This window comes from Narcine bancroftii, chromosome 1 (assembly GCF_036971445.1).
Source record: "Narcine bancroftii isolate sNarBan1 chromosome 1, sNarBan1.hap1, whole genome shotgun sequence".
Lineage (NCBI taxonomy): Eukaryota > Metazoa > Chordata > Chondrichthyes > Torpediniformes > Narcinidae > Narcine > Narcine bancroftii.
Genome location: NC_091469.1, coordinates 348,408,189 through 348,434,109, shown reverse-complemented (window position 1 = coordinate 348,434,109; position 25,921 = coordinate 348,408,189).

Genomic DNA, 25,921 nt, shown 5'->3' with positions numbered 1-25,921 from the left:
AACAGCATTGAGGGTGCTGTGTTCTTCACATGGCCCACACAAAAATCCCTAAACTGGTATTTTGAACTCCATGACTAAAAGGAGTAACCAGATAGTCAAAGTAAAGTTTTAAATATATTTCCCACTACTTAGTGCGAAATCCTGCTGCATAACTTTTCAAAGAAGGTGCTTTAAGGAGAGCATTGAAAATCTCACAATCATATATCATGGTGCAGACAAAATCGGAGTGTAAATTGGGAAAAGCATGCAACATCTCAGAAATTACTTAACAGCCCATCCTGTCAATCACATCCTCCCCCACCAGCTTATGGGTCCCAAAGTGGCTTCTTCAAGTCAACTGAAAAACCTTCAGGACAGAAATAAAGTAGGTTATCATAAAGGAGTAGTCTGTCAGAAAGCGAGCGAGAGAGAGAGAGACAGACAGAGACATGGAGAGATAGAGGGAGTAGAGAGAGAAAGGGAGAGGTTCACTCAATTACATGAGTCCAACAACTAGTGTTTGTAAAGTGCTAAAAAATGCAAGAAGAAAGCTTGGCAGAAAATTTGCCATAGTAAAAACACAGATGATGGAGAAATGCAGCAGGTCTCATAGCATCTAATGGATGTAAAGATATACAACCAACATTTCAGGCCTGAGCCCTTCTTCAAGATAAGAGGAAAAATCAAGCAAATGTCTGAATTAAAAGGCTGGGGAGAATGAAGAAAAAGGTCAGGGGGTGGAGCACAGACCAACAGTCATAAGGTGTTAATTGAACATGGATAGGAGGACAGGAGAGAGAAAGGTGAGAATTGATGGGGGAGGGAATTTTGCATGGCTTTGTGAATGCAGAGCTGGGGGCAAGGAGACAGAGAAAAATGGAAAGAAAGATAGCTAAAGGAAATGAGATAGAAGTATAGATGGGGGCGATAACAGAAGCCATAGGTCGATGTTAATGCCATCCAGTTGGAGGAATTCAAATGGATTATGAGGCGTTTTCCTCCAATTTGAGGGTTGTTTCAGTCTGGCAGTCCATGAGACCATGGAGAGACATGTAAGCAAGGGAATAGAGTGGGGAATTTCTAAGGGTGACCACAGGGAGATCCCTACTATTGAGACTCACAGATCTGAGGTGCTCAATGAAACAATTTCCCAGCCTGTGTCCAGTCTCTCCGAAGCAGAGGGGACCACCCCAGGAGCACTGGATGCAGTAGATAACCTCTGTTGATTCACGTGAAGTATTTCTTCATTTGGAAGGACTGTTTAGTGCTCCCAATGGTGGTGAGTGAGCAGGTGTGAGAGCAAGTGTAGCATCTCCTGCAGACACAGGAGTAGGTACCAAGGGGGTGATTGGTGGGATGGGAGGCCCTAGGACTCCATCGCATCTTCTCCCCCTTCTATGTCATCTGACTCCATCGCTTCTGCTTCCAGGACAAGGTCTTCCAAGCTACGCAAGAATTCCATTCCTTTCTCTCAATACCTCTGCCGACATTGCATCTGTTCCCAGAATAAGGCCTTCCATGCCACACATACCAGCAGAATGGCCAGCAGAATCCCTAAATGTCCGTTAATATCTAGATCTCTGCATGTATTAGTTTCAGCTTTTCTTTACAGGATGTGGGACAGCACCACACAACAACAGTTACTTTGCTCCATGATGTTTGCACTAAACATGATGCCCAAATTAAATCTTCACTGCATTCTAATAATATACATTCCTCTGTTCCGGGAATATTCAAGTGTCTGTCTTGAAACCTCTTAAAGGCTACTATCATAGCTGCTTTCAGCTGCCATCTGCTGTCTGATCTGGCAGCCCATTCCAGGCTCTAGGCTGGCTGTGTAAAACATTTGCCTTGCACATCTCCTTTCGACTCTCCTTGCACCCTTTCACTTCAAATCCATGCTCTGTAGCATGCGATATTTTTACCATGGCAAAAAGGTTCTGACAGTCAAATAAATAGTCCATTTCGAACAGCATCATTGAATGTCCCCAATCAATATCTAGTCATTACATACATACATTTCACAGTCAATCCATCATAGTGTGATGCTGCAGTATTTCTGTCCAGTGGGTTGCCAGGGGATAGTGGGTGGAGAAATTACAAGGTACTATGGGTTCAATATTCTCGTCTCACTGTGCTTATTAAAATGAAGCTCAGAGTCCAATTCTAATCACACTTTGGATTCAGGACTCTGAGTCTCAGGGCATTGTAATTCCTGTGAGTCTAGTTTACATTATTGTGCATATGGAAATAAAGTTCTCCTCATTTATTTGCAAATTGCCAACAACCTCAACTGGCATCAAGAGGACTTGAAGAAGCCAAGAAATATTATGTTAGAATAGAATGCCAAACACAAACAAAGAATAAACACAAATAATAGACATTTTAAAAGGCAATAAATAAAATGCAAACGTGACTGGAAAGGAACAATTTGAACCCTTTTACATTTGCTGCATTCTTAATATCATTGGTATTTTGGCTTTTCTATTTAGAATGGAACCTTTCAATCAGTTGTCTGACAAAAGGCAAAAAAAAATCAAGGCAAACTTGAATTTTGGCTGTAGAGGCAAAATCAGTCAAAGGAAAAATAAAAAAGTTGCACTGACTGAATTGTAGTATTCCTTCTTTTCTTAATTGATCCAGGTTAAGAGTTCCACTGAGTGAATTTCAGATGACCTTGTTCGAAAACAGTGGTAATATTTTGAAATATCATCTCTGCAGGTCTTCTTTGTCATGACCCCATTCCAGTCATTTTACATGGTTGTTTCTCAGTGTGCCTCATAGACCATTGTTTTGGGTGTTGGTCTTATCAAACCATGTGAAGTAGACTTTGGCACCACAGGGCAGCTCAGGTAATGATGCTGGGCTTTCTGCCCCTCGTATGCATCATGGTCTGGTGTATACAAATCAACTGATTTCATGGATAAAGTTATATCTATTGAACCCACTGTCAATCTGTTTAGACACTGGCAGAATTGTCAAGAGAATCATTCCAGTCAGCTTCGTCCAGAGATCTTCACCAGTGCAGAAGATGCTCTTTAGCCAAATAATTCTCCCCCCCCCCACCCATCTTGATAACAAGAAACACCTGAGCATTGTATAAAGATAAAGATCTGAGATCAGACTACATCCCAGCTGTAGTTCTGAAAATCCATTCCGTGCTCCAGAATTGGTTGCACCTCCATTTAAAATGGTCCAATACAATTACAACAATGGAGTAACATTGACATATTTCTGAGCTGCTTAGAATGATGGGAAAAGTAAAATAACAATGCAAGAGAAATTTAGCAGGTCAAACAGTGTATTTTATATTGCAAAGATAAAGGTACACAACCAACATTTCAGACTTGAACATTTCATTAAGGTATGGAAAATTGTTGGTAGGTGACTGTACAAAATGGTAGGGGGGAGGGGTAGAGGGAGGAACATGGTCCCAAAGGCAAGAGGTAATAGGTGGATGCAGGAGGAAGGGCACAGTGGCAAGTAGATGGAAGAGGGATGACTCTGGGAATAGAGAGGGAAGGGGGTGGAGAGCTAATGAAAAGAAGACAAAAGGAAAGGGAAGGGAGGGAGAATTAATTTATCAGAAACCAAAGAAGTCAAGGTTAATGCTATCTGGCTGGAGAGATTTTCCATCTAGGCATTCTCCAACCGGATAGCATTAACATTGACTTCTTCAGTTTCTGCTATCCTACTCTTATTTCTTCCTCCCTTCTCTTTTCCTTTGTTTTCTTTCCCCTAGCACTCCACCTATTTTCCTCTCTATATCCAGAGCCATCCATCATCCCACTCCTGCCTTTGGGACTGTGCTTCTCCACCTACCCATCCCACCCTACCATTTTGTTTGGGTGCCTGCAAACATTTTTCATACCTTGATGAAGGGCTCAAGCCCAAAACATTGGTTATGCACCTTTATCTTTGCTCTATAAAGTGCAGAGTTTGACCTGCTGAGTTTCTCCAGCATTGTGTTTTTATTTCAACCAAGGTGTCTGCAGACTTCCATGTTTTACCTAGAATGAGAGATGCTTGTCTAGATGATTAGCTTTATTGTTTGCCAGCTTAAAGAAGGAAGTGCTATAAGGGGAAATGCAAAGGTTACAAGTTGAGTTCTGCCCTGTGTGAGTGTCTGAGCGAAACCACTGGCCATTGACAATGAACATTACACTTATGGTAGGAAGAGAGAGGTGATAAGAGTCTGCAACAGATACCAAAGTCTAACACATGCAGCCTATTGATAATTTTTTCGGTGATGTTACTAGTTGATACATTCTAATTCTAAACTGACTGTATAGGAATGCATGGATTTGTTCTGTAAATGAGAGTTGAGTGTCAGTGGTGACCAGCATTCTCTCTCTCCTTGGTGTCAAGTAAAATAAAGACATGGAATGAGAGATTGGAGCCAGGTTTTGTGTTTGCTTTTAGTCAGGGGAATAATTTTCTATAACCGGTACCCACCAGGCAATGTGAGAAATTGGCTGGATATGTTCTCTCCACAAACAAGACAATTCCATTTCAGTTAATTGCTGCACCACCAATCTCTATTAGCTGACAAAGAGAGAGAGAAAATGTGTGATCAATGGTCATATCAAACGGGCTGATAGGCTGAATGATTTATAAAGATTTAATTTATACCTTTGGCACTGATTGTCCTATTGTAAGCAACCCACATTAGGAATTCATGGTCACATACTTCCTCTGATGGAGGAGTGTGTAAGCCAAAACTGAGGATAAATCAATTGAGTGGATGTCCGACGTAAATATCTCTACCATATAGTGACGGGTCAGCTTTGATCTTGAATGGGTAATAGTCTTCTTCATGTTTCTCCTGATTTTCATTCTCACTAAAATTAATTGGAGAACAAAGGATGTGCAATTTAAAGTAATGGTTCAGACATCATTTATTTCCTATTTTAACGCAGAGTTGGAAGAGAATGAGCCTTCACTTCCTGTAACATCTTTTCTGTGGGTGATCAGCTGAGCCAAGATCACTAAATTATTTCTAAAATAGCACAGATCCAGGAGAAAAGAGAGGGACCAAAACCTGAGGTTCTGTGAATAAATAAGAATGATTGTTTTTTTCAGAGCAGTGAGGTTGACAATTTTTTTAGGTTGTGCCACTGTTGGCCTCATTTGGGTCAGGTTTATGCTGGGAATTAAAGTGATGGATGAAGAGACAGATTTCCTAACAACAAGAAATATGTTCAAAACTGATCTGTTTTGTGTAAGTAATGTTTAAACAATGTAATAATTTCTTTTTAGTCTTATGGATAGTTTCTGGCCCAATATCTCTTTCTACTCCCAGCAGTTTAAATGTCTAAACAAACTGCCCTGGTTTACCTTCAGAGATAATGATATAAATTGTAGGAGGCAGTAAAAATGCAGAAAGCTTTCTGTAAAATCAGTTCCCGTGTCACGAGGAGTAGCATAACTGCAGTAGCATTCTTAGGCATGGGTACGCACCAGTGAGCAAGTACTTTACGTCTTTAATGAGCTCAAGGTACATCTAAAAATTTATAGTTCCCACACAGAGATTTGCATGCTGGGAGCAAATATCAGGAATACAGGTCTGCAAAACCTCAGCTTCATTAATTTTACAGTTGACAGTAAAACTAACTCTGCACAAAGGACCTAAAGTAACCCTAACATGTTTGGAAGCATGTTAAAAAAAAAAATTACCAATAGTTTCTAGAGGATCCATTGAGATTCATAACTGACCTTCTCCTTCAACTAAAATATGCAATCATCTGCATTGATATCATACACCAAAGTTCCCTTAATTTTTGCAGTCTTTAAGATTGCTCTCCATAATCGTACCAGATATTGATCCCCCTCATTTTTGCGTTATGTGACTTCTTCACATTCCTGCACATCTTACAACCCTTTCCCAATGAGTCCCAACCAGAAAGCTATTCTCCCAGTCACCTCAGCCATCAATCCATCCCTCAAGGGATTGTCTTCTTTCACCAAAGCTCTCCATAAACATCCAACTTCTTCCTGATCCATTGCAAGCAATCTGTATGTTTCCAGAGCACAAAAAAATAACTGCCACCTTCAATTCTCCATCTTAATCCTCCTATACTCTTACAAAAATCTCCAATCAGGAAGATTTAAAACAATAACATTCCAGCATGCTATCCTCTAAACCTCAGGCACTACCAGCCAAACTCATAAGTCACCATCCTCTATTACCCACTTCAGGAACATCTTCTCTATCATCTTATGTGAATTTTTGGCAATTAAAGATATCCACTTGATTAACTAAGTAAACAAGGAGACAATAACAATCCAAATCACTAATGCCATGAGAACATAGATGTAATTACATCAATGGAATTATTTTCATATATCACCAAACCCTAATGATTCAAGCAAAAAATCCATTATTAATTGTAAAGACAGGGGATTACTCCCTAGTTTGTTTATTTTTTCCATCCCAGATTTAAAAACTAAAGTGAAGAGAACTGCTGGCATCGTCAGGGTCTAATTATCTTCTGTCTTGTTTCTAAACTGTCCCCAAGTTAAAAGAACATGGGTATTAATCTCCTGCTTTCATTCTGCTCTTAAATTTCAATATACTCAATGTCCTCAATTATCTTGCCAGTGTTTGTGTCTGTTTGCATCTCAAATAATGGGTTTTTGACAGGCAGACACACATCATTTCACTCATCAACAAAAATTTCAATCACATATGAGGATGAATCATAAAAAGAATCAAAGGACAATAACCAGTATCTCCGATTGATGGGAATAGTGGCCAGTTTTTCTTCTGTAAAATATATGCATTTCAGTGCTAAGTGTAATATTTTTATGGTAATTGAAATAATGAAATTTGACATTATTCAAGAAAATAGGTATTTGCAGGAATTTTTTGTAGTATAAATAAAGACATTGACTTACATGATATAGATGGAATTTAAATTTTGAAATATATATTTGATAATTCTTCAATCAAGCTCATAGTTAGAACACAGCCATGCAAATTTATACAAAAACAGCAACATTGAGTAATTATCATTATCTAATTTTCACTGATATGGCACATGAATTTTAAAAAAAAATAGTCTTATTCAAGCCACGGGTGACCCTGAAATGTTTGATCTGCAAGAGTTCACTATTATTAACCGACCTGGGCCCGAGAGGATCAAACTTAAATACCAAACAGAACATATGTCATCAGCTGCAAAGATATTACAGCTTCAAGGTTACCTTCTCAGGAGTGAGTGACAAACATTAAAACATGAGGACCTTAACATCCAGAACCTCTATTGAGCTAAAATTAATTGGATGAAACTGCCGTAATTGGAAAACACAAATGCAAGGCACTAGAATTCACAGCTTGCTGGCAAAGAACTGCAAGGGTAGAAAAGTCATTTCATATCACATCAAACTTTAGCTGTGATTTTCTAAACAATTTTTTAAAATCTCCAGTGAATTTATGATTTTTTTTAGATATGGTCACCTTAAAATTAAACTCATTTGTTCTATTTTAATCAGCAATTCACAAAAAAAAAAGAATTTTTTATGGGTTAGATTGCACCAGCGACTAATTCCAGGTCAATTGTCATCCATCAGGAAAATGACCTGAGCACTTTGAGCTATGTTTCCCTTCGGTACAACTGTTGTATGCCGGGGTTCAGTCATAATGTCCTCATATACTAAGGAACCACTTCCAGGATTGCAGAACTAAATTTTGTTGCAAGAGCAATTTTTATTCATTAGGAACAAGAAAAAAAAGAATCAAACCCTCCAGAAAGGAATCACGAATTATAGGTTTCCTGTTGTGACTTGGTATGCTTAACAACCTCTACCATACTCAGTTTCCAGTGTCGAATTCACATGCACCAGCATCACTGTTTTTGACATGCTATGCATCCGTTATATGTGGATTATGAAGGAACCCGTGGTCTCTCTGTCTGGAACACTGTGGTTTGTGGAGGATTACATGTATTCCCTGTCTGAAACTTATTCCAAAGCTTCATCACCTGCCAATCAAGGTTGGACTCCAGCCATCCATTAGTACACTCATTGCTGTTGGCTCATTTAGATTACTCAATGTCATCATAGGTTAGACGCCCACCTCAGGACAGTATAAAACATGGAAGCACAGAGTGTTATTATGCATGTATAATAATGAACTGCATTTCCCAGTTGGCAATGCATGGGGTGTGTGCAGGAACAAATGTAGATCACAACCGAAGATGAGTGCGTTGTTGGTTCAAGCAGTTCAAAAAATAAAGTTGTTTAAGCGTTAAACCAATGGAAGGTTGTTCTTCTTCAAGGAACAAACATAACATGGTGTTAGAAGTGTGTGAGTAAATAAGAAAAGACAGTTGTTTCCATCCTGGATAAGTTAAATTCTCCCACTCTGATACAGCTTACTGGCAATCTAGCTGATAAGGGCAAATGCTTCAAACAGCAATTAACATTTATTTAGAGGCTGGTGGAGTGGGAGACAACAATGAAAAACAAAAAACAGCGATATTTCTACACGCGATTGGTGAAGATTTCTTGGATTTCTATTCAAATAGTTGAGACAGCTTTCACATTTTACATTCTGATGACAAAATTTGTGAAGTATTTTGTTCCAAGTAAAAAAGTCACGTTTCCGAGATTCAAGTTTTTCTCCTGTGACCAAAAACAAGGTATGAACTTTGACCAATACTTAGCAGAACTTTACTCACTGTGAAGTCCTGTGAATTTGGAGATTTGAAAAAAACTCACTCATTAGAGACAGAATAGTTTGCAGAATCCCAGATAAGGAGTTTAGAGAAAGACTGTTCCATGAAAAAGATATTATACTGGAAAATGCTGTGAATATGTGAAGGGGAATAGAGACCACATAAGCACAAGCTAAGAAGCTACACAGGATAGACACAACAGTGTATGCAATGAAAACAGTGAAGCAGAGCACCAGGAGGTTCCCAAAGCTACAGCAAAGCAAAGAGGTAGGCTCAAACAGCAAATGCAACAGGTGTGGAGGTAGATATATTTCATAGATGTGTCCTGTATATGGAAAATCCTGTAATAGATATGGGAAGAAGAATCATTTGGCAAAAAGCTGCAAACCAGGGGCTACCAAGAGAAAAGTGCACACAGCGGATGAAGAAATGAAGGAATTGCTACTGCTGGTAAAATGGAATGGATCGTTCCAGTGACTGTGAATGAGACAGGATTTCCATTTAAACTCAACACCAGAGCCCAGGTGAATCTGTTACCTATGGATGATTACAAGGCCCTCATCTAAAGAGCAAGATTTATCCAGTGAAATTAAAAATGACAGGCTACACTGGAGAGAGCATTCCAATAAAAGGGGAGCGTATAGTGATTTTCAAACACAAAGGGCAGTATCTAAAGTCACAGTTACTGATTGTACAAGAGAAAGTACAGCCAATATTAGGTCTGAGTGCATGTGAAGAGCTTAACCTGGTGAAAAAGAGTTTTCATAGTGGCTTCACAGACTGAAGATGAACACACAACACTCATGGAAGAGTACACAGATGTCTTTGAGGGTCTTGGATGTTCACTTGATGTACAAAAGATCCACGTAGATGAGACAGTGGCTCCTGTTGTCCATGCGTGCAGGAAAATTCTGTTTCCATTTAAACTTAAACAGGGACTAGCTCTCTTGAAATGGATGAAAGTAATCCAGAAAATTTAAGAACCTAAAGATTGGGTCAGCTCACTGGTCATCATGTAAAAGAAAAATTGAGCATTACTTATATGTCTAGACCCAAGATCTCAATAAAGCCATCAAGAGAACATTTTAAATTGCTGACATGGGAGGAAATCATGTCCCGGTTTGCAGGTGGCAAGTGGTTTAGCAAGTTCAATGTTTCATCAGCTTTTTGGCAGATGAAACTTGATGAGGCAAGTTCAAAACTATGCACATTCAATACTCCACATGCTTTCTTCAGCTACCATATAGGATCTTGTCTGCACCAGAAGTCCACTATAAAATTATCCATATAATCATTGAAAGTATACCTAGAGTTGAGACCATGAAGGATGACATCATTGTATGGGGGTCCACCAAGAATTAACATGATACGTGACTAAGGTCAGTGCTTGACATGACACAGAATATCAATTTGAAATTAAATAAAGAGAAATGTGAGTTTGGCCTCAAGAGACTGGGTGATGTCATATCTGAACAGGGAGTGAAGCCTGATCCAAGAAAGACATCAGCCATTGAGAATTTTGTGAGGCCCCAAAACAAATAGGAGGTGAGACATTTCTTGGGGATAGTGACTTAACTGGTTAAGTTCATCCCTCATCTGTCGACTGTGTCAACACCACTTAGGTTACTCCTTGAGCATAAAAATTAGTGGATCTGGTCCTATGAACAAGAGGAGTGCTTCCAAGCACTCAGAAATGTCTGTACTTAAATTTTATGATCTGGATAGGCTCACCAGGATCTCGGCGGATGCATCCCATTGTGGCCTTGGAGCAGAACTACTGCAGCAACCTGAGTACACATGGCAATCTGTGACCTATGCATCAAGGGCTTTAACAAGTGCAGAAGCCATCTATGCACAGATAGAAAAAGAGCTTATTGCCAGCACTCATACATGCAAAAGGTTCCATCAATACATCTATGGACAAGGTCTTGAAGTGGAGACAGACCATAAACCATTGGTCTCAATTATGTCCAAACCACTGAATGACTGTCCCATGAGAGCATAGAGCATGTTAATAAGGCTGCATAAATATGATGTGAAACAAATCTACACACCAGGAAAATACATGTTTGCAATTGATGCACTGTCTCAGGCAGTTGATAAGAAAGAAAAGAACAACCAAAAAGTTAATGCAGAGATACAGGCCTATGTTGACATGATTATCACCTCATTTCCAGTATCCCAGGATGGAACAGAGCAGATCAGGAAAGCAACAGTGATGGATGAAACAATGAAGGAGCTCCAAGATACAATGCAGAAAGGATGGCTGCAACTAAGAATGACTGTCTAATGGGTATTTGGGATTATTGGGCATGCAGAGATGAACTGTCAGTTGTGAAAAATATGGTCTTCAAAGCGAGCAGGTTTGTGATTCTAGTGTTGCTATGGAAGGAAATGCTTCAGAAGACACATGAAGGACATTTTGGTGAGGAAAAATGCAAACATAGAGCTCGAGAGGTGATGTACTGGCCACTAATGAACCAAGACATAAGCCAGACCATTGCTTCATGCCTTACTTATAGACTAAAGCAGGAAGCAGAACTGCTTACACTACACCCTGTACCAGAGAGGCCATACTTCATAGTTGGAGTAGATTTGTTTGACTGTAATGGGAAGAGTCGTATAGTAGTAACAGACTATTTTTCCAGTTACCTAGAGGTAGTGATACTGCAGTTAACATCCAGCAAAGCAATTATCACTTTTATGAAAAAAATGTTTTTGAGGCATGGATTTCCTTGTGAAGTCATATCAAACAATGGTCCACTATTTTCGAGCAGTGAATTTGAGTCCTTTGCCAATATTTTGGGGTTTTGACGTATAATCAAACCCACATCACCCACATCTTAACAGAGAGTTCTGTTAAGATGGTGAAGAGCCTCATGAAAAAAGCGCATGATGGACGAAAGGATTTCCACAGAAGTTTAATGATTTACACAAGTGCGCCTCTACAAAATGACCTTTCTCCAGCCCAAATGCTGATGGGTCAACGCATATGTATTAACCTTCCAATGCATGAAAATATGTTGACACCTAAAGGAGCACACAAGGTAAATCAGACAAAAGTGGAAGAGAAAGTAAAACAGAAACAGATGATAAGACAGTGAAAAGCCGACCAGTCCTGAAAACTGGAGTTCAAGTGCAAATCCGAGATCACAATTCTGGTACCTGGTCCATGAAAGGATATGTGCAAGAGGAAATAGATCCACATTCCTACCTGATCCAGACAGGGGGATAGGCACCTCTGAGAAGGAATCATGTGGATCTATAACTTCAAGCTCCAACCCATGGTCATGATCTGTCACCTGTTAGTACACAGAAAGGTCCAGCATATCTAGAAAAGGAACACGTTGTTCAGAGTCCACAGAAAGACACAAATACTAATGCAGCAAATGCAAGCAATACACCAGTGGAAACATATACTAGACCAAAAAGAACTGTTAAACCACCTCAGAGACTGACTGAAAAAATGGAAAGAGTCTGGCCATCAAATGTAGATACCCTTGTTATGTAGACATAGTGTTGTGTTTGTGCTTTTTTTTAATGGGACAGATGTGTTATTATGCATGTATAATAAAGAATTACAAATGTGTGTAGACCACGTCTGAAGTCAAGTGTGTTCTTGGTTCAAGCAGCTCGAAAAATAAAGTTGTTTACATGTTAAAACCACGCAAGGCTGTTCTTCTTTAAGGAACAAATATAACACATTGCACATTTCTCTCTCTGCCTCGGGTTCCAAGCCCCAGACATCACTCTATGCCAGGTTGCTACGGTGGACATTACTGGAGGGGTCACAGATAAGATATGTACTACACTTAAGCTGAACCATAGTTCTGTGATAGATTAGTGCTTGCAGAGAATTGGACCCCCATTTGTATAGGAAATTGTGAGTGTATTTGAAAGTCCCTTTCTGTGGAGTGTGTACTCAAGTGTGTGAGTGCATAGAATATAGACGGTCACTGCTATCGGAATCCAACCTAGATCCAATGTGAGTGTCTATATTGTTGTTTAAGTAATATAGTAATCAAGTACCATTTGACATTTTCCCCGTTTGTCTCCTGTGTGTTCATTAAAGTTACGTATGATTGTAACACATGGGTTGAGACGCATCTCTCTGTGAAACCACCAAACCTGATACTCTTCCAAACACAATAGCATCTCAGCACAAGGTACTGTGATGCCCACCTGTCTGACCGTGCTGTTCTTCACAGTGGCTAGGGGTCTTGGGAATTATTTGGGTCAGTGAATTGAAAAGGGTTTTCCACACTGGAAATTGCTGCTCTCTTCTTCCTGAGTGGATCCCTTCAATTTTTCTGTATCTGATCCATGGCCACTGTACAACGAGTTTTTAAGGTTTGGTAGCTTATGGCAACCAGATAGGTTCTACTTTGGAATGGAAATTGGTGCACAAAGTGTTGCAAATTATTTTGATGACAAATGTATTTAAAAAATGCTGTAGATATTTGTGTGCTTCAATGCTATAGGCAGCATACATTAAATGCACTAAAATCAGATGAAGTCCAATTTTAAGTAGTTGTCTCAAGATGTAGTTATAATCCACTGATTATCAATTTTCTGTTTTACCCATACTTGTAAATTCATACGAACATTCACTGTTTTTTTTGGTTCAATAGGATATTTATCGCGCTCAAGAACAATCTTGCTACTGAAAAATAGACTAATTATGTGGAAATATTTTTGGCATTTTGATTACTTGGAAACTGGATTTCAATCTATCTTAGAAATATTTGAAATATATTTTCTATGGCAGTTGTTAAGGTCAATGGAAATTTCTCTCTATAGTCCTCTTAGCTCCATTTCTATGCTTTTCTTTGTTCATGCTCTTGTTTAAAGAGAAGTTCTGCTGGGCTTTGTATGTCTTTGTGGGGTGCTTTGTTAGGGCTATACCAGAGACCTATGATTATTTATTATGGTATTTTCCTGAGGATTTCAACTTGAAAGTTGTGCTACTGCATCATTAAATTATTGGATCTCTGCTATCTGCCTTGGGGTTTCTCTTGTTGTACAGTAACAGGAAGAGATGAAACAGGCACACATTTACAAATGGTAAAATGTTTTTATTAACCCCTTTCTGTTCCCTGACAACTTTTCCTAAACACACCATGCACAGTAATCGTAGCTTCACAAAAATCTTTCAATCTCATTTTGTATTCATCACTCTGTTGCACATTCCTTTTGATATCTCCATATTCAACCCTTTTCAATCAAGGGTTCCAATGTGAAACATTGACTGATCATTTTTTACAAGTGGGTGCTGCCTGATCCTTTGAGATTCTTTAGCTGCTTGCTGTTTTCTCAAGGTTTTGGGATGTGCAATTTTGGTATTTCCCTGTTTGGTATCTGCTTCACCTGCTCTCCTGGCCTTTTTAAAGCAGGTTTGGTTGTTACGCCTCTGTAAAGGTTTTGCACATGTTTCTTACCTATTTATTAAAAGGTATAAGAGAATCAAGGAATTATAAAATCAAAGCTCTTTCAGTGAGGCCATGGCTGTGTTAAAAAGATTACATCACAGTTGAAGCATTCTTTATGACCTGATGTAAGCCTGGGGGAAATACAGACACAACCAAAAATCCCTTTGTCGTGGGTTTATTTCAATAATTAGGAGTCATGTCCTTGCAATTATGAAGTAAATTCTAATTGGATAAATTTCTTGCTGATAAGGTCACTGGTCACAATGCAGATTCTTTGGTTCTGCACTGATCAGACCATCAGTTGCAAATCAGCATTGATTATGCAGTGTTACCAAGAATGATGTTATTTACCAATACACTTTTCTTTTAAAGATGTCTATATTTACTTCAGGTAGAAGCATAATTGAACTAAAAGTCATGTTCAGATGCATAACTGAACTAAAAGATGTTCATTTGCAAAAAAAAACAAAAAAAAATCCTGAAGTTGCTCAACAGGTGGAGCAGCATCAGTGGGAAAAATCAGATTTCAACATTCCCTAATTATATTAAGAGATTCCTAGACAACAGGCACATGATGAAAGAGAAATTGAGGGTAATGAGGAAGGGAGGGTTTTGTTTATTTTTGTAGGAATATATAGATCGACACACTATCGAGAAGGGACTGTATGGAGCTGTAATGTCTATATTCTTTGTTCTATGATTCATGTCAGAGGCCTTTATCAAGAGTTTGGTAAAGTGTTCATATCTGAAACTTGACCATTCTTTTGGAATGAAACAAAATATCCAAAGCAAGAATAAGTAGGGTGATTCTCTGATGAACCATATGATCAGAATATTATTAAAAGTGATGCCAGAGGAATAAATGTTTTATGAACATTATGTGATTAGAAAAGTCATGATGGGAGATTGGAGAAAAACTGGTGTGAGTTAAGGATGCTGCTTTGTTAGGGCCAAAATAAATTCAAAAGTGGAAAGGTTGTCCAACCTTGGCAAAGGTTTGCCATGAGCTCCTTGCATTTTGTTGGTGTGGTCTGAGAGGACTGTAGGCAATGGAGAAGAGGAACAGAGCTTATTCTACTTTTCTCAGGACTCTGCTGGTAAGTAGAATTATCGGAGTAAAGTGATGTCTTCAAAGATTCATTTGGATCCCATCCAATCCAAAGAAAGGACAGCTGAATGATTTATGCACCAGTGAGGTCTGCTTAAATCAGGGATTTTCAAACTTTTTTTTCCCCACTGACATCTCTTTCTCTTTGGCTTGGCTTTGCAGACGAAGATTTATGGAGGGGTAATGTCCACGTCAGCTGCAGGCTCGTTTGTGGCGGACAAGTCCGATGCGGGACAGGCAGACACGGTTGCAGCAGTTGCAAGGGAAAATTGGTGGGTTGGGTGTTGGGTTTTTCCAGTGGTCTTTTGACAGTGAGGAGGGCTCTACGGTCTTCTTCAAAGGAGGCTGCTGCCCGCCGAACTGCCCACTGACATACGACTTTAAATAATCACGTGCTTGTGATTAGTAAGGGATTAATTAAGATGGTATGTGAATAGGAAAAAAAAGGTTGAGGACCACTAAAATATTTTGCTTGAGAAAAGTTGTAATTGACCCATTTCCTTTGGATTCACGAAACCGTGCACACAATGAGTCAATTAGGTACAATTAAAACAGTGCTTTTAATTTGTTTTTCTTTCCACTCACATACCAGTTTAAGTAACCCCTTACTAATCACAGAGCACCCTGTGGCATAGGAATTACTTAAATTGGAATGTGAGTGGAAAGAAAATGTTTGAAAACCACTGGCTTAAATAAAGGGTCAAAGCTGGGAAAAAACTGAATGGCAAAGAGTTTTGTTTAACTTGAAGGTATCTAAAGTGGTGAAGAGACATTGATTATTGTTGTGGAGGTGTTGCAATAAATGAATAAAACACACACGTAGTTTCTCAGGGACAGTTTATATGCCATGTGGAAGACTATTTTCTTTTCAAGGAACAATGGCTAAAAGTAGGAAAAAAGAGCCACAGAGATAGAAATAGCTTTATTCATAAGCAAGGCCATTTCAGTAAAATGGTTGATAGGATGGTACCAATAAGGAGAAGGGAAAGTTGCCCTTGGGAGTTGCCCTTGGGAATTTGAGAGAAAATGGAAATTGCATGATGTGGCCGGTAAAAGGAAGATCTTAGGGATAATTGTAGAAAAAGGTAGGGGAGGAAGTTTGACTGAAGCAAGTGTTGGAAAGTATGAGCTGGGCAAGGCACATCAATAAAGTATTACAAACTGTGAGCAAAGTTGCCTTCCAAGGTGGGCATTTATTGGAGCTGTGAATGCCTAGTGCCTAGTTTCTGGGCATAAATATGAAAGGCATAATGATGAAATATTTGACTATCAGGTATTAGTACTTGTTAAGTTATAAATTTGGTGGAGATCTGCGGCCAGACTTGGTAGAATATTCAGTTAGAAATGTTGACTTGTTAGAGCTTCTTTGGTGGCACAGCTCTGAAGATCATCTGTGCCCAAAAGTGCTTAAGAACTCAAGGATTCAGGCAGAATCCGTAGAAAGCAAAATATAGGAGATGATTCGGGCCTGAGCTTTCTTTTTGCCTTTTGCATTTCAGACAATGCATGACCTGCTGAGTTTCTTCAGCATTTTGATATCTTCACTAGACCGCAGCATGTGCAGATATCTTGTTTATCTCTGAAGGTGATTACTTTGGTCTTGGGAGGCGATAAAGATACTTGCCATTTGAGCTACAGAGACAGCAGATATGAGAAAACACTTTGGAGTTTCCACCTCTGGCTAAGAGTTCATTTGAACATTGAGGTAATTATAAGAGTACGGAAATAGATGTGAGAATATGTATCAAAAACATTGCAATACTCCTTAAATCTGGCTTCTCATAAAAGAGCCATCTTGGGGTTAATCAAACAGGAGCTAATGATGCCCAAGTGCGTGCTGGCAAATAGATTCATATCAAAGAGTTTGATATCAATTAGCAAATATTCCAGTAGCCTCCCACTGAGTTAATGAATTATCCAAGCATTGTTAATTACTAAAGAAGTCAAGCGGTCATTTATATTTTAGCTTTTCCTTATTGGCCTTAGATTTATGGCTTGCAATAGTTAATTTTAAGCATTTATTATACAACTATTTAGTATAGAGTTAAGTGACAAAATAATAAACAATGGCTACAGAGGTTAGTAATGTACCACAACTAACGAACCTAAACTGCTTAAAGATTATATGTTGAGTTAAGAGTTTTTTCTAAGATTGATTGATGTTAATGTGATTAACAGAAATAGACAGACTAGTGTTGGATTAGTGATATTCGTGAAAGGAAATATGCCATCCTTTTTTTATCTGACTGCCACAGAAATGTGATTGATGTTTACCTGTGCACTGGTAAATGACCCTGGTTGCCATCTACTGTATTTCAAGGACAATTCGAAAGAGCAATCACTGCCTCTTCAACAAATCTCACTTCCTATGAATAACAAAAAGGATAAGTCTATTGAAGTCTTTTTGCTTGTAGTTGGAAATATTTTCAGAAATTCTATGACTTTATCCTCAAAGTAAGTCCAAAATTATTGTCTTGCATTCCACCAGAGAGAATTACTTTCCTAATGAATAGTAACTGTGTTTGAAATGGGTGTTTTAAATATAATCATCTTTCTTCAAAGGAAAAACTGTAAATCCACTCAAGATGCATCAGTTTCATCAGTTAGAAAACCAAATGGGACACATTTGCTAGATGAGTTCTCTGGGGCAATTCTTTCTTACAAGAACAAGAGTTGAATTGTGACTTTTTTTTTTGCAGACTTCTGTTACTAGTTGTGGATGTACACTCTTGTGTTCTGTAACCCATCACTCTCTGTTGTCAATTTAAGAAAAGTGCTAATAATATTACCAAAAAATATGTGAACTAAGTTAGAAGTAAAATTTGAGTAGTGAACATTTGGAGAATAAATCTGTGAAATTCTAAACAAAATATATACAGTGGATCCAGATGGGCTTTACTTGTTGTTATGATACTCCCTTGATAGCAACAATGTGGAATGGCCTGATCTTATAAAGAATACATGGATTGTCAGATCATTTGGGCTTGATCATATGGACAAAAACATTTTAACCTTTTTCATTGCTTAGTTTTCACCAGTGGAGCCTCTTTCATCAACCAGTGTATTTACATTCTGAAGTTCATTTCATTAGACTTATAATGTTATTGAATGCTCCTACACAGTGTTAACAATTTACCAAAACAGAAATTAAAACAAATATTTTTGGTCAAAAATTTATTGTCCCCCTAAATTATGCCCTCTATGTCAGTGAGAGAATTTGCATGAAGATGTCTAGTTACAAATCTTTGAAATAAAGCACACAATCAAATATTAGGAAACTCAGTTGCAAAATTACTCATTTCTCAAAACAATTAAATCAAGATGTTAGAATAATTATAATCAATGCTATCGAGCTGCGTTCTACTTTTCCTGACTTCATCATCTTGTAATTCAAAGACCATGGTGAGAAAGCTTTGAGATCATCATTGAGATCATCATTGATTCTCCAAAATAGATGGGGTTAGGTCAGATTAGAGGTTAAAAAGATGGGTTAAGATCAACTTGGAGAATAAAAGGTGATAAAATCTGAAAAAGATTCAATCTGACCTTGAAGAGAAATTTGGAGGGAGGGAAGCTCATGACAATAGTCTTCATTTTAACATTGAATCTTCTCTTAGTAATAACTGCCTTGGTTTCTTACATCTCATATTAACCTGCTAGGGAAGAGGTGGTGAGAAGGGATGGCATGTTAATGCAATGCTATTACTACAGCCATGACCCTGGTTAAAATCAAGCACCGTCTGTAAGGTATTTTATATGTTCTCCTAGTGTTTTCTTGGGTTTTCTCTGGGAACTCCTATGTTCCAAAGATGTGCAACGTTTGTCAGTTGGATGTAGTTGGGTGGCACAGGATTGTGGGCAGGAAGGGCCTGTTACTGCGCTGTATCTCCAATTTTTTTTAAATGCCCAAATTTTTTAAATGCTCAATCCATGATATTTACAGGGTTGACAATGGATCAGAAAGAGCCAAAGTATTTGGCTGATGTTCATCCAACATACAGTAGCATTTTCAGTAAGTTTGCTTTCCCTGTTCTCACTTGTGAGCTGGTTTCATTGTGATCAGAGCCTTTATTGAGCTGCATTACCCATCTCTATAATCTCAGCAACCTGAGCCTCTGGACTGCCAGTCAGCTCTGGGCAGGAAATATTAACAAAATGACAAGACATGGCCCATGGCCTTGAGATGCTCCTGTGTTCATGTGTTAGCAAGTAAGGAGTGATATCAATCCACACATTGGGATTTGCCAATAAAGAAGTCAAGGATCCAGTTGCAGAGTGATGAATATCATGTGGTGACATTATTTCAGTTCATGTCAGCAATGCCTCTCTATTGTTTATAGTAATAAACACTGTCATTTCATATTTATTATTGTTTACAATCAGTGCTATCCTAAAGCATCTGCTTCTCAGGATGTGCAGAAATATACATTGACTTTTTTCTGGGTGGCATAGTTAGCATAATGCTGTTTCAGCACCAGTGATTGGGACTTGGGTTCGAATCCCGCACTGTCTATAATGAGTTTGAATGTTCTCTTGTATCTGCACGAGTTTTCCCTGGGGCTCCAGTTATTGCCTCCCCTTAAAAATGTACCGGGGTTGTAGGTTCATTGGGTGTGGTTGGGCATTATGGACTAGTGGGCTGAAAGGGCCTGTTAAATTGCTGCATGTCTAAATAAAAAAAAATATCCAAAATATAGTAACTTTCAACCAGTCTCCCAATGTACACTTTGCAAAAAAATCAGTAGAGCTCCTGATGGAGTAACATGAATTGTATTTCTCTAGGTGATGATAGGATTCTAATGACTTTGGCTGACTTTACAGTAATAAGTAAGGAGCTCCCCTATGGAATTTCAAGGTCATGGTTTACCATAAATTTAAACAAATACATTACTTTTATCTCTAGCTTGCTAGTTTAAGTTTCTTTCATTTTCCCCCATCCTTCCTTTCTCGCTCTTGACGTAAGAACATTTTTTATGATCTTTGGGAAGATGAACTTTAATTCTTCATAAGCCAACAGTTATGGTCACTTCCTTCCCAATGTCACCCCCCTTATGTCTTCCATGTTGCAGAAGTTAATTCCTTGGCTCTTATTGACTCACTACAAAGCTGATGATATTAATTAAACAGAGCATAAGGATGTTTGACTGATTATCAATTCTTGACAACTCTCCATCTGACATTTCTAACAATTGGTGCGGTTGGAAGACATGTCAGTAGACTGTGTTTTCTAATGAATTATTCATTGACTTTCTAAATACATTTTAATCAGCATTGTATTAATGACCCAAGAAAGCAAAACAGAACATTGGATCTGAGAGAAAAACAAATTAACAAGCTTCTAATAATTTATAATGTGGGAAAAAATAAGCATGCTTCTTGAGATATTGGCAACAAAATGGTACAGCTTTCTTTTATGACAATTAGATTATTTTGAGATATGACTACAGAGGCTGGTGAGGCTGGTAGCGCAACGCTGTTACAGCGCCAGCGACCAGGTTTGAATCCCCCGCTGTTTGTAAGGAGTTTGTGCTTTCTCCCCACGTCTGTAGGATTTCCTCCATGTACTCCGATTTCCTCCCACTGTTCAAAAAATACATATACCAGGGTGTAGGTCAATTGGATGCAATTTGGCAGCATTAGCTCATGGGCTAAAAGGGCCTATTATCATGCAATATGTTTAAATTAAATTTTAAAAAGTAAATTAAAAAACAAATTAAATATATCTCATGTTTAAGACTATAGCACATGCTTTCATTGAACTTAATTGTCCAACAGGTATAACTGGCTATAATAGAAGCAACGACATTTACTACCAGCTGCAGGAAGTTCTACTGGTATGGGCTGAGCTAAATAATAGTCTCATGAAGATTAATTCTCACTCTACTTTTGCCTCAGCTCATTCACTCCTGAAACCTTGAGCTATGCCTAGTTTGTCTCCATTTAATCCTGCCTGCCTTTCTTTGTTCTAGTCTCTGTAAATAAAGGGTCACCAACCAAACCTGTTCAACTGTAACTCCAGTAATTGCTGATCCATGTTAATGATGCATATTTAAACAACACCTTGAAATTAAAACTTTCCAATTATTTAATTCCTCTGTGTTGGAGGAAATACTGGAGAGTGAATTATTCCCTTTGATGTGCACCTTGAAAAGGGATTTTTGATGAAAAGCTGTGAAAGGAGTATACTTGTAAAAAATTAAACACAGAAGAAAAAAAGTTAAAGGTAAACAAAAATATCTTCAGATCCTGAAGTCGTCTGCAGTACCCAAAAGCGCTTGTGAAACTCAGCAGGTCGCACAACATCTATAAAAAGAAAAAGGCTGTCAATGTTTCAGGCTTCAGACAGAGTTCTTCTTTCTATGGATCATGAGTGACCTATTATATTTCTCCAGTACTTTTGAATACTGAAAATAAATGTAAAAATTAAATTGTACAATAGAAAATTTCCACGAAGTTATCTAATTGTTTCACCACCTACCTTTCAAACTAATATCTTGTTCAAGTGAGTTTTATCAAAGGGTTCCTCAAAAAGGCTTTCTGGATTGCTTTGATATGTAAATCCACATGAGAAATCCATCCTCATATGGATTTCTCAATCTATTATTATTTTACTCACACATCTCAGAGATCATTTATTTAAGGAACAGACATGGTCCCGGGGAAATATTTTCGCTGTAAATAAAAAAAAACAAGGCTCCTTGATTTAGCAGGAGCAAAATTCTTCATCGTACCACCATCCAAACTATCCATGTGGTCTGCTCCTCACATTCCTTACAGGGTATGTGCATCAGGGGACATGTTGCCTCATTTTTTTCACTGCACCATGGTATGGTAAGGCATCTCTGAAGATGACATGGTTGTGATGGAGGGCATGTGCTATAATCATTGTATTTAAGTCTCAAAGTTTTGGGAAAGGTGTCTCAGGCAATTGTTCAGGTTCTGCCAAACTTTCCATTTGTAATTAGGTTTCCTTCCAGTGATCCAGTTTCCTGCCACATGCAAACATATGAATGCTGATGCTCTGCAAAAACATCACCCAAACTGAACCTAGCTTCTTTATTGTCGAAGCGGCCACAATCTGTACTCAGATTATGGTATACTAAATTGAAAGAAGCACAAGTGATTCACTGATTCACTTGGAATGATTATTTGGCTGCCTGCATGATGGGAAGGGAAGAGGTGTACGTTCAGGTATTGTGTCTCTTTCTGCTGCACAAGTTATTGCCATGGGATTGGAGAGCAGATGAAGGAGTCACAAAATTAGCTCTTCCATCAAGTGCAGAAAGGAAAGGAAATGAAAGGGGAAGATATTTTCTTTGTTTTCCCTAAAACAAACCCACCAGTTTCTATGGCATTCTGCTAACTTATTTTGAGCATTCCAACATATTAGATGTGTTATTTTGCTTGTCCAACCTAAACTACTGCACAATCAGAAATTTCCTCCTACCCACTCCTTGGTTATCAAACATGATATTTCACAATGTCAAATATTCACTGTTTCTTTCATAGTAGAGGTAAATGTCTTACTCATTGTCAGTTGTGCTGTTGTTAAGGTCAAAGTGCAAAAGATTTCACATTAGTTCATTCCATATCACTTAGAATTGCACAACTATATATACATATATATTAGGATTAGATTAATTTTTCAACAGACCAATTCCTAGTGAAAATAATTGCACATACAATATGCTGATTTTAAATGCAGTGACAGAATTTTCTGTAACTGCCTTGGTTAAGTATTCTACACACAGGAATGAATGTATTGATCTAGTTTTGAATGCAGACAGGAACTTTGTTCAGCAACTGACAGTATTTCTATGGGACTGAAAGAGGTGATGATTAAAAAGAATCCTGATGGCAACTTAAAAAGTGAGCAAGCAAGCTATGAAGTTGTTGGTGTCAAATTGTTGGCAAGCTATGACCTAAAGTCAATCATAGAATATTTGAAATGAAACTATTAAGACCAATTTATATCCAGTAAGGAATGTAATGAATGGCTGCAAGGTTTGCTTTTATCACCTGCTTAAAATAGGCTTTGCCCTAGTAACATAAAAATACAATCTCACTCTTACAGAACGGACTTGTGTTCCAATCAGTGTTTGAGCAACCTCAGCTTTACTGCCATGCTTCAATTAAAATAGGACTGATAATGTCCTCAATATTAATATCTTTCTTTCCCAAATAACATCTTTTGCAGCAGGGGTCCAAATGCAGTGTAATTAGTTTGTATAATTAAGTTGATTTAGTCTACCTATATTTTTATCTTTCTCTTTAATGTCCAGAAAGGAACACACATTCCAAGAGACGAGTAATTGGACAACAAAGGTAGTATGTAGCTCACCATCCATCTTTCAAACCAACTATCTTGTTAAAGTGATTTTTTTTTATCAAAAGGTTCTTCAAAAGGCTTTCTGGATTGCTTTTGTTACATGGTTCATCCTCAGAAAATCCCAGATTCTCTCAGACCAAAGTCACTGCAATTCCATATTTTATTTAAAGACTATTTCAATATTAAAGGGCAGTAAATGAACTGTAATTCAGCAGGGATAGATTTGATAGGTGCAGGCGAGTCACTGCAAGGTGGCTCCTCCTTGTTCTTTGTCATTGAGCAAAAATAACCTGAAATAAATTTGTGATGCAGAGGTAAATAAAACATTTTACACTATTGCTTAATGTCCAAGTTGGCTCAAATCATGTAACCAAATGAAGAAACAAAAACTTATTTTACATTATTTTTAAATATCAATGTGCTCCAAAGTTGCACACATTTGTGCTTCTCTATCAGAACGGTTCATAAATTTCCACACATAGAGCCTCATAAAGCTTTCCTTGCATGGAAACACAAAAGCTGTTTCCATCTTCAGTGTCAGGAGCACAGGGAGCTAACCTTACTCTCGAAAGGGAGGTCACCTCACTTACTGCAAATTGCAATGCTGCCAACCTCCATGTCTAACTTTCTAACAGAGAGGCGAGGGATTTTTTTTTTAAAAGACATACAGTATGGAAACAGGCCCTTTTGGTGCACAAGCCTGTGATACCCAATTACACCCAATTAACCTCCAACACCGTACATTTTGAATGGTGGGAGGAATCTGGAGACTTTGGGGAAAACCCACACAGAAATGGGGAGAACATACAAACTCCTTACAAACAGCATGACATTTTAAACAGGGTCCTGATCATTGGTGCTGTAACAGCATTGGGCTAACCACCATGCTAACTATGCTTGCCAGCTTGTGCATGACAGCCTTTATAGGGAAGAAAGGGGAGGAGTCACAAGCCAGCCAGTGAGAGCAGGGTCAACCAAGAAAGGTCATGTATTTTACATATTCCAAATCTTTTCACCACATTCACCCCCTCTTTTAAAAGAAATTCCAGGGATGTGTAGTGTGGTCAGCTGAGATAAGTTCAGTCTATCCAGTGGTATTCTTTGGCGTTGTGACCAGCAAGTTCCCATACAGGGGTACACAGTGGTCTCTGTGTGTTTGGACTGATCCATCCTGCTTAGCCTAGTGGTGGTACTTGGCTGGGTTGGGGGATGGGTGTGTGGGGATGGGTGTGTGTGTGTGTGTTGACTGTCATGTTAGCAGGATTGGAGAGGGTTGGGAAGTTGGGCCATGGAGAGCTGGGAGGGGGGCATCACTTCCACCTTCTAGGCAACATAATTTCCATCTTCTCCTTCCTCCTCCTCCTCCCCCGGTACAGCTGTGTGGTCAACATGCAACATGCATCGTCCAATGGGACGATGATCCAGTTCTGACCAAGGCAGCCCTCACCCGATTGCCCACTCAATAATGGAGATTGAGGTAAATGGGAAAAGAACTAACTGCCTGATTGACAGTGGGAGCACTGAGAGTTTCATCCATCTGGACACTGCCCATAAACACTCACTCTCTATCTCTCTCTCTCTCTCCCTCTCTCTCTCTCTCTCTCTCTCTCCTCTGTTAGACCAATTAGATGATTTCAATGGCCGCAAAGGACTAATCTTCTGAGATCGTTAAGAGTGGGAGGTGAACATTATGATAACTTTCATTTACTTATAATGCTACAGACTGCCTCCATGCAAGGAAGCCCCGACCCCACTGCCATCACTGCTATGAACGAGCACCCAAAGTGCTATTTCTGCAGCTAGCTGAAGCACCCCGGATGACTCTGCCCGGCAAAGGTGGCTACCTGTTTGGGGTGTTGGAAGAGAGGACATTAAGGACATTATCAGCAAGTTTCTGAGTCCAAACTCTCCCAATTGAGCAGGCCAGGTAACAAGGGGAAGAGTTACTAGGGAGCAAGTCATCAGTGAGCAGGCCAGCTACCCATACACAGTCATGAATACATATCACCACATCTGCTTTCTCGATGGAGGAGTGCTGGATCTCGCAGCCTTGAAGGGTGCATGAAAAAAAAACATTGCAAGCCTGCCCACCTGGTTAAGTGTGGCGGCTAGGGAAAAGTCTGACACTTCGCTCTCCACCTAGAACTACATGCATCGTGGTCTTTGCACTGCTGGCTTTAATCTAGTCAGATGCCTCACAGGCTTCTGCTGACAGGAGGAAAATGGTGGCCCTGATGAGGGGACAAGCCTTCTCTGCATAGCTGGGAACCCATTGAGCGTAAAAAGATGAATTGTGCAATCTGGTTCACCCTGTCGGCTATGTGGGACACCCAGCATTCAGCTGGGTGAACCTATTGATGGTCTAAGAGTAATCAATGACCATCCAGTACTTCTCCCC